This window comes from Canis lupus, chromosome 30 (genome assembly GCF_003254725.2).
Source record: "Canis lupus dingo isolate Sandy chromosome 30, ASM325472v2, whole genome shotgun sequence".
In the NCBI taxonomy this organism is placed as follows: domain Eukaryota; kingdom Metazoa; phylum Chordata; class Mammalia; order Carnivora; family Canidae; genus Canis; species Canis lupus.
Genome location: NC_064272.1, coordinates 26,768,993 through 26,783,014, shown reverse-complemented (window position 1 = coordinate 26,783,014; position 14,022 = coordinate 26,768,993). Strand labels below are relative to the sequence as shown.

Genomic DNA, 14,022 nt, shown 5'->3' with positions numbered 1-14,022 from the left:
TGAAGGGAACCCCTCAATTTGTATGAGAGGACACTTTCCGAGGAACTTTCCCCCCCTTACTCTCTTTTTCTTCTTCTTCATTCCTCCTTTTTTTTTTTTTTTTTTTTTTTTGAGTAACAAAGACCTCTTCACATTGGCGAATTATGAATATGCAGGAATGATGGTGTGAGACCACTCTGTGTCTCTGAACTGAGGCCAGTTTAATTCCTAGGACTCCAGTCACTGGTACTTTTCCTGCATTTTCAGCAGCACCTGAAATAGATTTCACTTCATATGAAATGCAAAACACTGCAGAGTAGAAAGCTCACCCTGGTCTCTGATCCAGGCGAGTGTTCTCAAGCCTGGTGTTCATATTTTTTTCTCCCTTTCTTCAAAATACTGCCTTGCTAAGCCCACAGATGGGGATCATAGGATAAGTAGATGCATAATATATTACCCAAAATATTCCACCAGGCATCTCCTCTTACAGGTCAGGAGGACTTGCAAATGGAGTCTTCTGGGTCACCGCATTTCCATCCGAGAGAAATTCTCTCTCATAATTAAGATTATGTCAGCATTTCCATTACAGACCCCAGTGGTAAAATCCACTCTGAAGTGGAGCTTGGTTTTAAAGCTGTTGGTCTTGAAGAAAACTCCCCCCGCTCTGACATTGGTTGTGCAGCACTTTTCCCCTTGGAAACTAGAGAAAGGAAAACACACAGTAAGTCAGGAGCAGGAGCTCTACGTGGTTGGTCCAGGGTTTGGAAAGAAGGGCTCTGCTTGGGCCTCGTGGTCTCCTGGACAATGCCAAGTACACGTGGAAGAGTCTCCAAGTCTAAGCCAGTGTTCCCCAAATGCCCCCTGCAGATCTCCTACATCAGAACCACCTGGGGAGTGCCATTCCCTCCGGATTCTTACTCTCTCCTACAGTTTACCTGCCCCACCTGCCCCATCCAATCAGAAATCCCAGTTGGGGCCTGGGAATCAGGGTTCTGTAGCTAAGTTTCCTAGATGACTCCTTTTCTCAGGGAAGATGAAGCCTCCTAATCTAGGCTTTGTTATTTTGTTGCTGGTGACCTTGGCCAAATATCTTCACCTCATTATGCCTTGTATCCTCATTTATAAAGTAACAGCTAACATTTATGTCAAGTATGCTCTAAGAGAGTCCCATGCTTTAGCTCTTCTAATCCTCACAGAAGCCCTATGAGGTTGGCACTATAGTTACCTCCTTTTTTAGGATAGGGAGACCCTGAGAGGTTAAGTGAGTTTCCTCAAATCATGTAGCTAGTCAAATGGCAGAACTGGGCTTTGAACCCAGGGCACCTGGCTCTCCTTGTGCTACCTTTTAGAGGACAGTTAGAACTCTCACCAACCTGTGCTGTGAAAGGCAAAGGAAGAAGAGAATGTCAAATTGCTCTGTGGCCTGTGATTATTTTCATGGACCTCTGACACCAGATTCTCTGACTCCTGGATCCATGCCTCTTTTCCGTTCTTTGTGTAGGACGGTCCTGGCTCTTGGACGGTCCTGGCTCTTCCTGGTGTCCTGTCACCCTCCTTCTCTTCTCCTGGTGCCATTCAAATCTTTGGCTTTTGAATAGCTAATCTCACCAGCTCATTTACACTCAAGTGTTAATAAATGATGATAGCCTAATGCATTTGCTTTACTCAGATAACACATTTTCATTTTAGCTGAAGTTTTAACCCAGAATTCCCTAATCTCCTGACACTAGGGAGCCCCCTCACTATCTTTCTCCTTACCAGCTCCATGCTCTATGAGGTGTTTCTGAAAGAAGCAAACTTCATTAATTAATTAGGAGTCAGTTCCACATATACATCTTTATATTTTATAAAATGGAAGAGAATGTGTGAGCATTATTTCAGTGGCTTATTTGAAATCTTGTGAACTTCAGAAGGAACCTTCCTCATTGCCGTCTTACTGGGTCACCAAGTGTCTGGAGACCCCTTGGAGGAAGCCATTGTCTCTCCCCAAGGGCAAAGGAACATGGTAGAATGGAATCTGCCAGGGTTGGGGTGGGAGGTGGGGGTGGTATGATTATGAATTTGTAACAGGCAGTGTCCCGCTCTGTCTCTGGGTTGGGCTGGTCGTGCTGCTCAGGACGTTGTCGCTGGAAGCCAATGAAAGGCTGGATAGCAGTCTCATTAAAGGGGCAGCGGCTGGAGTGTGCAGCCCATGGGGGCGGGCCAGGGGCGCCTCTGTTACCTGGCAGTCTGGGGTGGGCACAACATGATGAAGTTGCTGTGAAAGGTATGTTTGTCGGACAATCATCACAGTGAAACTTATACCTTCCCCTATCTTATTATTGGGTATATTCCTTGTACTCAGTATGTACACCGGACACACACCTGGGTTCAATATACACTGGGCATGCAGGTGACTTTGTGGCTTGTGCTTCTTCTTCCTCTCCTCTCACTTGCTCTCTTCTGGCCCACGGGCATCCTAGAACACATTGGGCACACACAAGTCATGCTCCTGCCTTGGGGCCTTTAGCTGTTTTCTTTCTTAGGGTTTTACTTTTGAGAGCCTTGGTGTTAGTACTGGTTTTAGCCCTTGAAGTCTCATATCCTGGAAAATCCTGCAGTGCTGGCAAACTGAGTTAGTTAATCACCTACATTTCTCTGGAACATTCTTCTCCAAGATACCAATCAGGAGAACATCTTCCCTCCCATCAGGCCTCTGCTCAAGTCTTGCTTTCTCAATGCAGCCCGTGGCTTCCCAGCCTCACCACTCTGATTAGCCTTACCTTGTTTCCTCTTTTTTTTTTTTTTTTTTAATAGCACGCCTGCTCCCTCTTTACTCTCCCTTCGTGGCCTCATTCACTCATAGGGTTTCAATACTTTTATATTCTCATCCCTATGGGTGTGTCTGTCTCCAGCTTAAATCCTACCTCCAAGCTTCAGCCTCTTGTGCCCTGCCTACTTAGCATCTTCCCTTGGATGTCATCTTGGCCGCTCCTGCTGGCCACAGCCCAACAGAACGAACCACCAGCCACTCCTAACATACTCTACTTCCTGGTTCCTTTATTTCTGTCCATGGCACCATCGCGTAGCTCTCTGTCAAGCTGGAAAAGTGCGAATCGTCCTTAACTACTCTTTCCCCCTCACCTCCTATGCCCAGTAAAGCATCAAATCCTGTTAATTTTACTTCCAAAACATTTCTCAAATATGTCACTTTTATTCTATACCAACAGCCTCCCCTGCTTCCATTCAGGGTTACTCCAACAGCCTCCTAACAGATTCCGTGCCTCCGGTCTTGTGCCCTCAAGCCCATCCTCCACTCCACACAGCTGTCATTCTTTCCCTATTTAATATCTATCCTGTATAAAACATGGTGATAAGTATTAGAGATATAGCAGTGGAAAAGACAAAGCCCCGATTCTCATACATCAGTGGGATCCACATAAATAATAAATCTCACATTGGCCGTCTCTGGCCTACAAACTAAACATATTTCACCCCTTCTTTCAGCTATCCTGTGCATGTTTGGAGTCATGAGCTCCTTTTAGGATCTGATAGAAGTTGAATTCACACATAAAACTTGGCTTACTGGATTTTTTAGATTGCTCACTTACAAATTTTAAACTTCAGGGGAGAGGACACTGGACTCTAGAGGCCAGTCTCTAAGAATCCTTGACCTGTACTATCAAGTTTAAGCCTCTTTGAACAATATACACAGCCTTCCATGGCCTGAAGTGTGACTCCTCTCCTGGCCCTGTCACCTGAGTGGCATCATGTCCACCTGCCTCACTTTTTTGGTGTCATAGCAACATGGAACTTCCTGAAGTTCCTGGCATGCCTCATCCATTCATCTAGTGGCCATTTATTAAAAAGTTATATTTTTTTTAGATTCTGAGTCACCAAGAGTGTAGAGGTAAAAAAGATTATGAGGTGGGCTTTACATTCTAACTCTGTGCCTTGTTCTCACGTTGGCTGTCCTTCTCCTGGTGTCCTTTTCCTCTGGTCCTTCCCATTCACTGGCCATTGCTCACTTTAAAATTCAACTCAGGTATCTTTCTTCCTGGAGGACTCTCCTAAATGTAACGTCCCTCTTCATTTTGGCTTTGTACTGAAGTCCTTCTCTGGGTACCCATATTTCCTAGCAAATGTCTGTTTCCTGTTCCTTAGTACATTGTACGATAATTTTCTTTCTACGTGGATGTTTCTTACAACTAAATTAGGAACTTTTAAGGATAGCAACAGTTTTGTTCTTGATCACTTTATTTCTGTGCCTGCTTCAACTCAGTACACAACAAATATTTGTTGAATGAATGGATTAATGGGAAGGATGAATAAGGCTAGAAAGGCTGTATCAAGCTACACCAAGGGAGATCCCGGAATGCTGGCTGAATTGTTTCATTCATTACTGAGTAGTTTATGGAATAGCTGCTGGAAGTGGTGGGTAGAGGGTGATAGGGTAAAAGTGAGTCTTGGTAATGGCTAATCTGGCAATGGCTTCTAGGGTGGGTGGAGGGTATAGGCCTCTGCCAAGGACAGGATCTAAGCACTAAGGGGAAGAGGCAACTTAGGCCTAGTGGAAAGGCTGGCTTGAGCACTCAGGCACCACTGCTACCACCTTGTAGCTGTGTGCTAGTTACCAGGCATTTCTGTCTCCTGGCTCTAGTGTCTACACCTGTTAATTTAGGGAGTTTAAGTGGATGCATTTCCGGGATTCTGTTTTGTGTTTCTGGGTTTTTCCTCCAGGATAGCACCTCTCCCTTGCAGGCCCAAACCCTCAGCTTCTTTTGGAGCCAGAGATTTCCCGGGCGCTGGTTAGGAATGACCCCGGAGGCCACCGGAGCCCCCTGTGCCTCGCTCCACTTGGGCACCTGGGCAGACACCTCAGACCAGGAAGGCAACCGGCGGTGTTTCAGGGTTGAGAGGGATGTCAGCCGTCAGCGGGGCTTCGACTGCCCGGTAATCAGGCCCCAAGGGACTGCTGGCTACGTCTGTAGCCCCGTCACTTCCCTCCTTGGTAGGAGAAGCCGCTGCTGGCCCCCACCTTCCTGCCGCGCAGCCCTCGAGGACGGGACCCGGCGCCGCTGGAGGAGCCCAGTGCAGGTGGGGCTGGGTGTGCACCTGGGTCTGGGTGTGCGCCTGGGGCTGGGTGTGCACCTGGGGCTGCGTGTGCACCTGAGGCTGGGTGTGTGCCTGGGGCTGGGTGTGCACCTAGGGCTGGGTGTGCGCCTGGGGCTGCGTGTGCACCTGGGGCTGGGTGTGCACCCCGCCTGCAGCAGCCTGACCGGCCAGGGCCTGACTCGGAGTGGCCATCCCGGGGGGGACGGGTCCTCGTCGGTGTAGGCACCTGCCACCTGCCCATCCCGGGGGCCGGGGGGAGACAGGGCCTCGCCTGTGTGAGCATCTGCTGCTGGCTCATCCCGGGGGTGGACAGGGTCTCCCCGCACCCCCGCAAGCCACCAGTTTCCTCTTCCCCAGCGAAACGAGGGCGTCAGGGCCGGGAGAGGCGGAGGAAGCTCCCAGGTATTTCCACCCGGACTCCTTAATACCAAGGTCTGTGGTCTTTGCAGCCACCGAGGCCTGGAGAATCAGCCTCTGGGCACCACAAGTGGCCCACACTGGGACTTCGTTTATTATCAGGGAAAAATAAAGGCATCTGGGAATCCAAGATGTGGGTTGGAGTCATGAATGCCACTTACTACGTGAGGTGGGCAAGTGACTCTGCATCCGAGAGCTTCACTTGCCTTGTCTGTAAAATGGGGATGTTTCCACTTACCGTGTGGCCTAGAGAGGAGGAGCTGGGGAAACACAACTGCGAATCCTTGTCATTCTTGGTGGGGGTGTTTTGGAGGGTAGGGTGGCACCAGACTTCCCCTCTAACGGCTCCTCGTTAAAGGATTTAAAGTGGACTCATTCCAATGACAGGGCCTGGAAAGAGTCCTGTATTGTTATTTTTCATCACTACCTTCCCTGGTCAGGAGTGGGTAGTTTGCACGCCTCTGCCTTCCTTGGATGTGGTAGCTGTTTCTCAGGCTCCCTCTCCGGAATCGAATTCTGATTCCCCACCACTCGTGGTCACCATGGTAGGCCTGGGGACTACCATTGAGAGTTGATAGGCCAGACTTTCCAATGGGTCATTGCCGCCATGGAGGGGGTGGGGGGATTGCCCGAGGTTATCTAGAGTCACCAAAGCTGAGTACATCTCCCATTGTCAGCTGCACCTGGGCTTCCAACCTGAGCTTGTGCCACCCACCCAATTCCATGGCTGACCCCGCCAGGCAGGCCTTGGTTGCCAGGGGTGTCAGAGACTCAAAGGAACACAGTCTCTAGAGGCTTCTCTGGAAGTGACAGGACCATTGTGGGAGGAGGAGGAGGAGAGGGACATCACCAGGGCATCCTTCACCCTGCCTTTGTGGGAATGCCCCAGTGTTATCAGGAAGTAGGGCTGGAAGGGCTCAGGGGACTGGGTTGGGATAGAGGTGAGGATTAGTAGAAGCCACACACTGGGAGACAGTGACCTCAGGAGGGAAGCCCAGGCCCAGCACTTGTTGGCTGGGACGCTTTGTGCAACTTACTCCACCTCTGCACCTCAACCCCTGCATCTGTGATTCAGTGTACCTCACAAGCTATTATACAGATTTAAAAAGGAGAGGAGGCTGAAGGGGAAATAACAATATTGAGGATACGTAGTTTCTAAAAATTTGGGTTGTTGGGTTAACATGGAATATTTTTTTCTAATTTGTGAATTTATTGATATAAAAAGTCTTACAAATGGCAGAATTAAATTGTGTTTTGGTGTAACTTCATGAATAATCCTTATTTCAAAGACTCCTAGCACGTTGAAATTCTGGTTAAAAATCTAGGCTACATGATCAGTGTTGATAAGGAATCCTTTTTACTCTTTTTTTCCTAATGTCAATTGCAAGAGGGACATTGGGAGAAATCACGACAAAAGCGGCCAGGGAAAAGAAAACCTTCACTGTCTCTTATAACTATTTTGAACACATCCACTGAAATTTATTTTTACCTGTTGACTCTTATTCCCCAACAAGGACATTCTTCCTCCCTGAATTCCTTTTTCTTTCTCCCTTCAGTATTAATTCTACATACGGTATCCTTTTCTAGAAACCAAAATAATGATTTGCTTGATGATAAATAATGACATAGTACGTGGTCCTGGACTAACACAGCACACCAGTTCAGGCTTGATGTTTCCCTATTATTTATTGTGCTATGAGCACAGCTCTCAATTGGATCCCGGTCTTAAATCAGGGATCCCATCACAGAACCTAATGTGAAAGAAAGCCAGATGCACCAGGAGCCTCCTTTATTTATCCTCCCTGGCTTGTCAAGCAGTCAGAAAACGGAGACTCGACATTAAAAGGTATGTGCTGAATAACTCTGTCTGGTTGCTAATGACACTGTGATGTGGTGAAACTCCAGCTATTGCTGATGCTACTCCGAGCAGATCTGCATTCTAGAGGAGTCAGGCCCAAAGTCCTTTGTCTAATAAGACATTTAGCATTTCAAACTTACAGCCAGCGCATCCTCAAGGCATTTTGAAATTTTATTTGAGTCTTGTGGGAAATGCAAAAGGGTCAAGGGATTAGAAGAACTGTTTAAAGAATTTTGAGGTTGACTCAGTTTGTTAAAATCTGCTAGAGATTTTGCTCGCCTTCCCTGGAGATGGTATGGGATTGGTCCCCCGATGAGCTGCATCTGGGTCTGGTACATCAATCGATTGCCAACTGTGTGCCAGGCACTGGGCTGCACTCTAGAAATGGATGCAGAGGTCAAAACCCTTGGTGCCTGCCCTAACTGACCTGTACTCCAGAGACGGGCAAACAAATGGTTGTGGTATATAGGAAAGGCTTTTGCAAGACTTCCTGTGAGGGTAACTGGAGGCCTGTTGGACACTAGCTTTGGGGTATGAATTCTGAGGAGGGCTTCTGGCCTCTCCTCCCTGACCTCTGCCTCCTTAGAGAGCAGAAGTGACTCCAAATTCCAGAAGGGTGATTTTCAGGGGTCCTCTCTTCTCACTTTCTGACAGTAATTTACTAAAGAGCAAGGAAAGACATTTCAGCGAAAGAAAAGTGGTAGCAGGTGAGATCCTGGATGAAGTCTTCTAGTGCACAGAAGACTGTCTCCTTCTACCTCCCCACCCCTGCCCCTACAGCTGGTAGGGGGGAGTATGGGTAAATGGAAAAACCTGTCCTGTTTCCTGGCTGTTACTTGCTAGACATGGAACCAGTGATATACTGATAAACTGGCTCTCAGAGGGGGAAAGAAAAAACCCTGATTTGTAATGTTTGCCCATTTCCATAGTGTAAATACTCCCATGATAGCTAATTTCAAGCTATCAATAGTTGAACACCTGGCTTGAAAAATCCCTGAAAATTTAATAGGCTCTGGGGAGCCACAGAAGGGGGCTTCGGCACAGCACTGCATGGGACCTTGATGAACTCTCCTTTCTCCAGGAGTAACAGCTTCTGCCCTGGTATCTGCAGGGCTGTGGTGAAAATGGAAATCAGGTAGGCTGTGCCATGGACTGTCATGGTGTGTGGCACACGGGGGTCTCAATAAATGTTGTTTCCTTTAACTGCTTTTTTCTCCACCCTGGGAATAGCAGAGTGAGATATGTACTGCCACTCCCTCACCCATTCAACATTTACTGAACACCAGTGAAGTGTCAGCGGACCCACTAGGTCCTGAGGGGTAAACATAGACCAAGACAAGAGTCTTGTCTTCATACATCCTATAGACCAGGGCGGGAGACAGAGCCATAGGTCAGAGCCTTGGATGGGAACTTGGGCATTAGCCCCATGAACTTGCTGTGTAGAGGTTGTCAAGGGAACAGAGAGGAGAGGGAAAGAAAAATGGGTGTTCAGAGAAGGTTTTTTTTTGGTTTTGTTTTTTGTAGTAGGGAACATTGCACTGAGTTGTGCAGCATGAGGTAGATAAAAAGGGCAGAAAGTCACTCTCAACCAGTGTAGACAAGTGACTGTCTTTTCGTTATTGTTCCCCTAAGGAGCCTTTTCAGACATTTTTTTTTTCCCTAATCATTCTTCCCTTCCCTCATGAGATTTTAAAAATATGCTATATATATGTTTACATACTGCATGAATATTTGTGCTTTATATATTAAAAGAGTAAGATATTGGGATCCCTGGGTGGCTCTGTGGTTTAGCGCCTGCCTTCGGTCCAGGGCGTGGTCCTGGAGTCCCGGGATCGAATCCCGCATCGGGCTCCCTGCGTGGAGCCTGCTTCTCTGTGAGCCTGTGTCTCTGCCTCTCTCTTTCTCTATGTCTCTCATGAGTAAATGAATAAATCTTAAAAAAAAAAAAAAAAAAAAAAAGAGGTATTTTTCAGCTTCCCCAGAACCAAAGGGCAGTATTTCCCCCATTGGAAGTGTGTGCTCCAGGTGTAAAGCCCCAAGGGGGTGGGTGCTTAGAGACCATGACTCCTCTTGCTAACCAATGAGCACACTATAAGCAGTTAATAATTATTTGCAAAACGAATGAAGACATAAATAAACGTCACCGCCAAAAGGAAGAACTAGTGCGGGAGGTGGGGCAGAAGAATAAAATAGCATCGGTGAATGAGGCAATGCAGGGTTTTGCTCCTCTTTACAAATAAGGAAACCGAGGCTCAGGGAGTAGTTAGTGATAGAGCAGGAGAGGTACAGTTGGGTCCATTTGGTGGGTCCTCAAATGCCAGGCCGAGAGGTCACATTCCATCTGGTAAGATTCTTGAGGCCTGGGGGGCTCACACTGAGGAGAGACTACCCATGGCTCTTAGGGCTCTTCATTGCACCCTTAGCAATGAGCCAAGATGTGGACGCCAAGGCGGAGATGAACAACCACTGGCTAACTTATTACGCTCCAAAGTTTTAATGAAAGAGCTACAATTACCAAGCTCTCTGCCTTTGGCACTTGAGAATCCATCTCAATTTCCCCTTTCTTTCTGAAGCGACAGTGATTAAGGATTCATTCTGCACATAAAACAAGTGATCAATGGCTCCTGGCAGTTGCCATTGTCTCTCCCCCCACCCCCATCAGTAGACAATGTATCTTGGGGAGCTGCCGGGACCTGAGAAAAATGAGTTTGCCAGACACTGTTCTATTTTGATTTAGATCACAAATAGCTCAGCTCAGTTTTTACATTGATAACAAGGAGATGGGCTCCATTTCCTGAGTTCTGCAATCTCAGAATAAGTCCATCTCTGTTGAGAGAGAGAGAGAGCAAGAGAGATCGATCTTTTTGTGTTAGTTGGAATGCACTGTACCCAGATTTTTGTGGTCAAGCATGAGAAAACTCAGGCTGACTGACCTGGCTTCTTTCCTGCAACCTCAGAGATCAGTGGAAAGGGGGTCCAAGCCCCACTCCTTTTTTTGTGGACAGGCTGTGGCTGCTGAGGACACCAGGGGGAAGGTGGGGCACTTGAGGAGAGGAGTTTCAACCTCCTCATCCAGTATCCTAACCCCAAATGTTCTCCTTTCCCCTAGTCCTTTTCTCCTAAAGGGGAATACTGAATTTGCAACTGAAGAGCCCAGGTTAAGAGTAGATGCCCCTCACAAGAACGAAGGGTGATCCCTGAAAGAAGTGTCAGGAGAAGCAACTGCTGAGGGCTCTGGGGAAGCTTCACTGAGGAGTGGATATCTGGGCAGTCGATGAGGAGAGTTAGGGCTCTTCCACCGGGCAGTCAGGGGAGCGACATTAGAGTCACAGAGGACACCATCTGGGTGAGGACAAGGATCCTGGGCAGGGGGTTCAAGGAGAGAATGGTGGTAGGTAGGGACAAAGGGTGGACCAAGTGTCCAGGGAGTGGTACTGGGGGTTATTCTGAGGAAGATTCCCCATAAGATAGTGTCTGCTTATAGTTTCAAGCATGAAAGTAATTATTGAAAATAAATTTCAGAAGGAAAAAACCCAAAATGTTAGTAATGCTTATCTCTGGTGGTCATGAATGACACTTTTGTCCTTTGCTATACTTTTCTGTACATTCCATCTGTCAGAGCATGTGCTACTTTACTTTTGAATTTTTAAACAGCTTTGGTGAGGTATAACTCACATACCATATAATGAGTCACAGTTACGTGACCATCACTACAATCACTTTGAGAACATTTTCATTACCCCCCAGAAGAAGCCCCATGTCTATTAGTACTCATTCCCCATTTTCTCCATCTATCCCTACTCCTGCTGTCTCTATAAATCTTTTTTTGTGGAAATTTCATGAAAATAGAGTCCTACAATGTGTGGTCTTTGTGACTGGCTTTTCTTTCTCGAAATCATGTTTTCTTTTTTTTTTTTTTTTTTAATTTTTTTTTAATTTTTATTTATTTATGATAGTCACACACAGAGAGAGAGAGAGAGGCAGAGACATAGGCAGAGGGAGAAGCAGGCTCCATGCACCGGTAGCCCGACGTGGGATTCGATCCCGGGTCTCCAGGATCGCGCCCTGGGCCAAAGGCAGGCGCCAAACCGCTGCGCCACCCAGGGATCCCTCGAAATCATGTTTTCAAGGCTCATCCATGTTGTAGCATGTATTGGTATTCCAGTCCTTTTTATGGCTGAGTAATATTTTATTGTGTAGGTATGACAAATTTTGTTTATCAATCATTAGTTTAAGTGGACATTTGTATTATTTCTACAATCTAGCTATTATGAATAATACTATGAACATTCATTTACAGGTCATTGTGTAAACATAGGTTTTCAATTGTCTTAGGTATATATACCTAAGAGTGGAATTGCTGGGTCATATGGTAACTATATGTTTAACTTTTTGAGGAACTGCTAGACTGTTCTCCAAAGCAGCTCTACCACTTTACATTTTTACTGGCAGTGGGTATATGTCCCAATTTCTCCCTATCTTTTTAGATACTTATTGTTATGTACTTTAAAAATTTTTAGCCATCTTGGTGGGTATGGAGTAGTGTCTTGCTGTGGTTTGCATATCCCTAATGATTAATAATGTTGAATTTTTCATGTGCATATTGGCCATCTGTGTATGTTCTTTTAAGAAATATCTATTTAGGCCCATTGTCCATTTTTACATTGGGCTATTTATTTTTCTATTGTGGAATTATAAGAGTTCTTTATAGATTCTGGGCATAACACCCTTATCAGATGCACAGTTTGCAAATATTTTCCTACATTCTTTGAGTTATCTTTTTACTTTCTTGTTATCTTTACTTTCTTTCCTTTGAAGCATAAAAGCATTTTATTTTTATGAAGTCTAAGTTATCTGTTTTCACTTTAGTTGCTGTTCTTTAGGTACTAAGAAGCCTTGTCCTAACCCAGGATCACAAAGATTCACCCCTATGTTTTCTTCTAAGAGTTTTATTGTTTTGGCTCTTACATTTAGGTCTTTGATCTGTTTTGAGTTAATTTTTATATATGATATAAGGTTCCAACTCTATTCTTTGCATATGGGTGTCCAGTTGTCCCAGCACCATTTGTTGAAAAAACTATTTTTCCCCCCATTCAGTTGTCTTGGCATCCTTCTTAAAAATCAGTTGCCCTTAAAGGTACAGATTTATTTCTGGACTCTGAGGTCTGTTCCATTGATCTCTATGTCTGTCCTTATGCCAGCACTTTATGCCACACAGTTTTGATTGCTGTAGCTTTGTAGTAAGTTTTGAAGTTATAAAGTGTGAGTCCTTTGCTTTTGTTCTTTTTAAGTAGTATTTTGGCTCTTCTGCATCCCTTGAATTATTATATGAATTTTAAGATCAACCTGTCAATTTCATCAAAGAAGCCTACTGAGATTTTGATAGAGATTGCATTTAATTTGTAGTTCAATTTGGGGGCTTTACTTTGAAAAAGGAAAGTGGTCTTGAAGTGAGACAATATGGTATAGAAGAAAGAATGGATGAAGGAGTTGATATCTGATTTCTCGGCACTGATTTGTTTTGTGATCTTGGGCAAATTGAGTTGTCTTTGAGCCTCAGATTCCTCATCTGAAAACAGGCCTAAGGATGTTCACTTTAAAGGTGTTTTGAGGATTTAATGAACTTATATGTGCAGTGTGTAAGGACAGTGCTTGGCACATAACCAAATGTCCATCCATTTCCTGGGGCTACTGGAACTTACCCAATTAATAGGAGGGAAAATACTAGGTTAGAAAAATGTGAAGACTGGGGAGACCTCAGTGATTAAATTAACACATTGAGATGTCATCATCTGTGACCTTTCTTTCCTTTACCCCTAGAATATTTTTCTCCTTATACCTTTGTCAAAATTGTATCCACCCTCATAGCCCAGTTGGAAGTAATCTCTTTTCTGAACATACCCAACACTTTTTCTTCTCCCACAGCATCTAATTCTGTTTGCCAGTTTTCTACAGATTTGAGTATGAATCTTGACCCTACTTCTAAATTGTAAGCCAATAGCAGCTGGTTGTTAGCCCTACCATCCTTGGAATATCAGTGTGGCAGGGCTGGATAAAGCATGACTGCATTCATGTTTAGATACCACAGATCTGTGTGTGTGTACAGAGGGGGTCATTTCCCCGCACTTTCTGCCCCCCCATCCTCCCCAAGTACACGCTCCCGACCTCACGCTCAGCAAGACTCTGCTAAATGTGAAATGTTGGAGGACAGAGGTGAATTGACTCTTGAAGACCACTCAAGGCTACAGAGGTTTCTTCTGCCTTCATCTTCTGCTCACTTCATCATACATGCCTGGCACAGCTGGCAGGCTGCCAACACCTCCAGCAGGGAAGAGTTGCTTTTAATTTTGCCAGTTGGACAGATGGAATGTAGTATCATGTCTTGATTTGTACTTCTTTCATTACTGCTGGCTTTGATTTTTTTTTCATGTATTTATTAGCCATTTGTACTTCTTTTTTGATTACCCTTTCCAGCTGAAGTATTTCACCATTCAGATTTGAACTGGTATGGGATAGACTGGTGACTGGTAGGAGAAACAGTTCAAAGCTTGTCAGAGGCCGATAAGTCAGAAGTTCAGACTGGTACAATGTGGGGATGTGGAGTGTGTGTGAGGTGCCTGAGAGACCTAGAGATTCATTGCTGACTTTGTTCAGTGCCACTGTAAGGCATGATG

At 45.5% G+C, this 14,022-nt stretch overlaps 1 long non-coding RNA gene across 1 annotated transcript; it reads right to left on the bottom strand.

Annotated features, from left to right (window-relative positions):
- Window positions 1-215: 215 nt before the first annotated feature.
- LOC112675451 (uncharacterized) lies at window positions 216-3,725 on the bottom strand. The gene is made up of 3 exons (XR_003145884.3): window positions 3,570-3,725; window positions 2,344-2,437; window positions 216-679 (listed from the first exon to the last, which is right to left on the bottom strand). It is a non-coding gene; the product is annotated as an uncharacterized LOC112675451 (long non-coding RNA).
- Window positions 3,726-14,022: the final 10,297 nt, after the last annotated feature.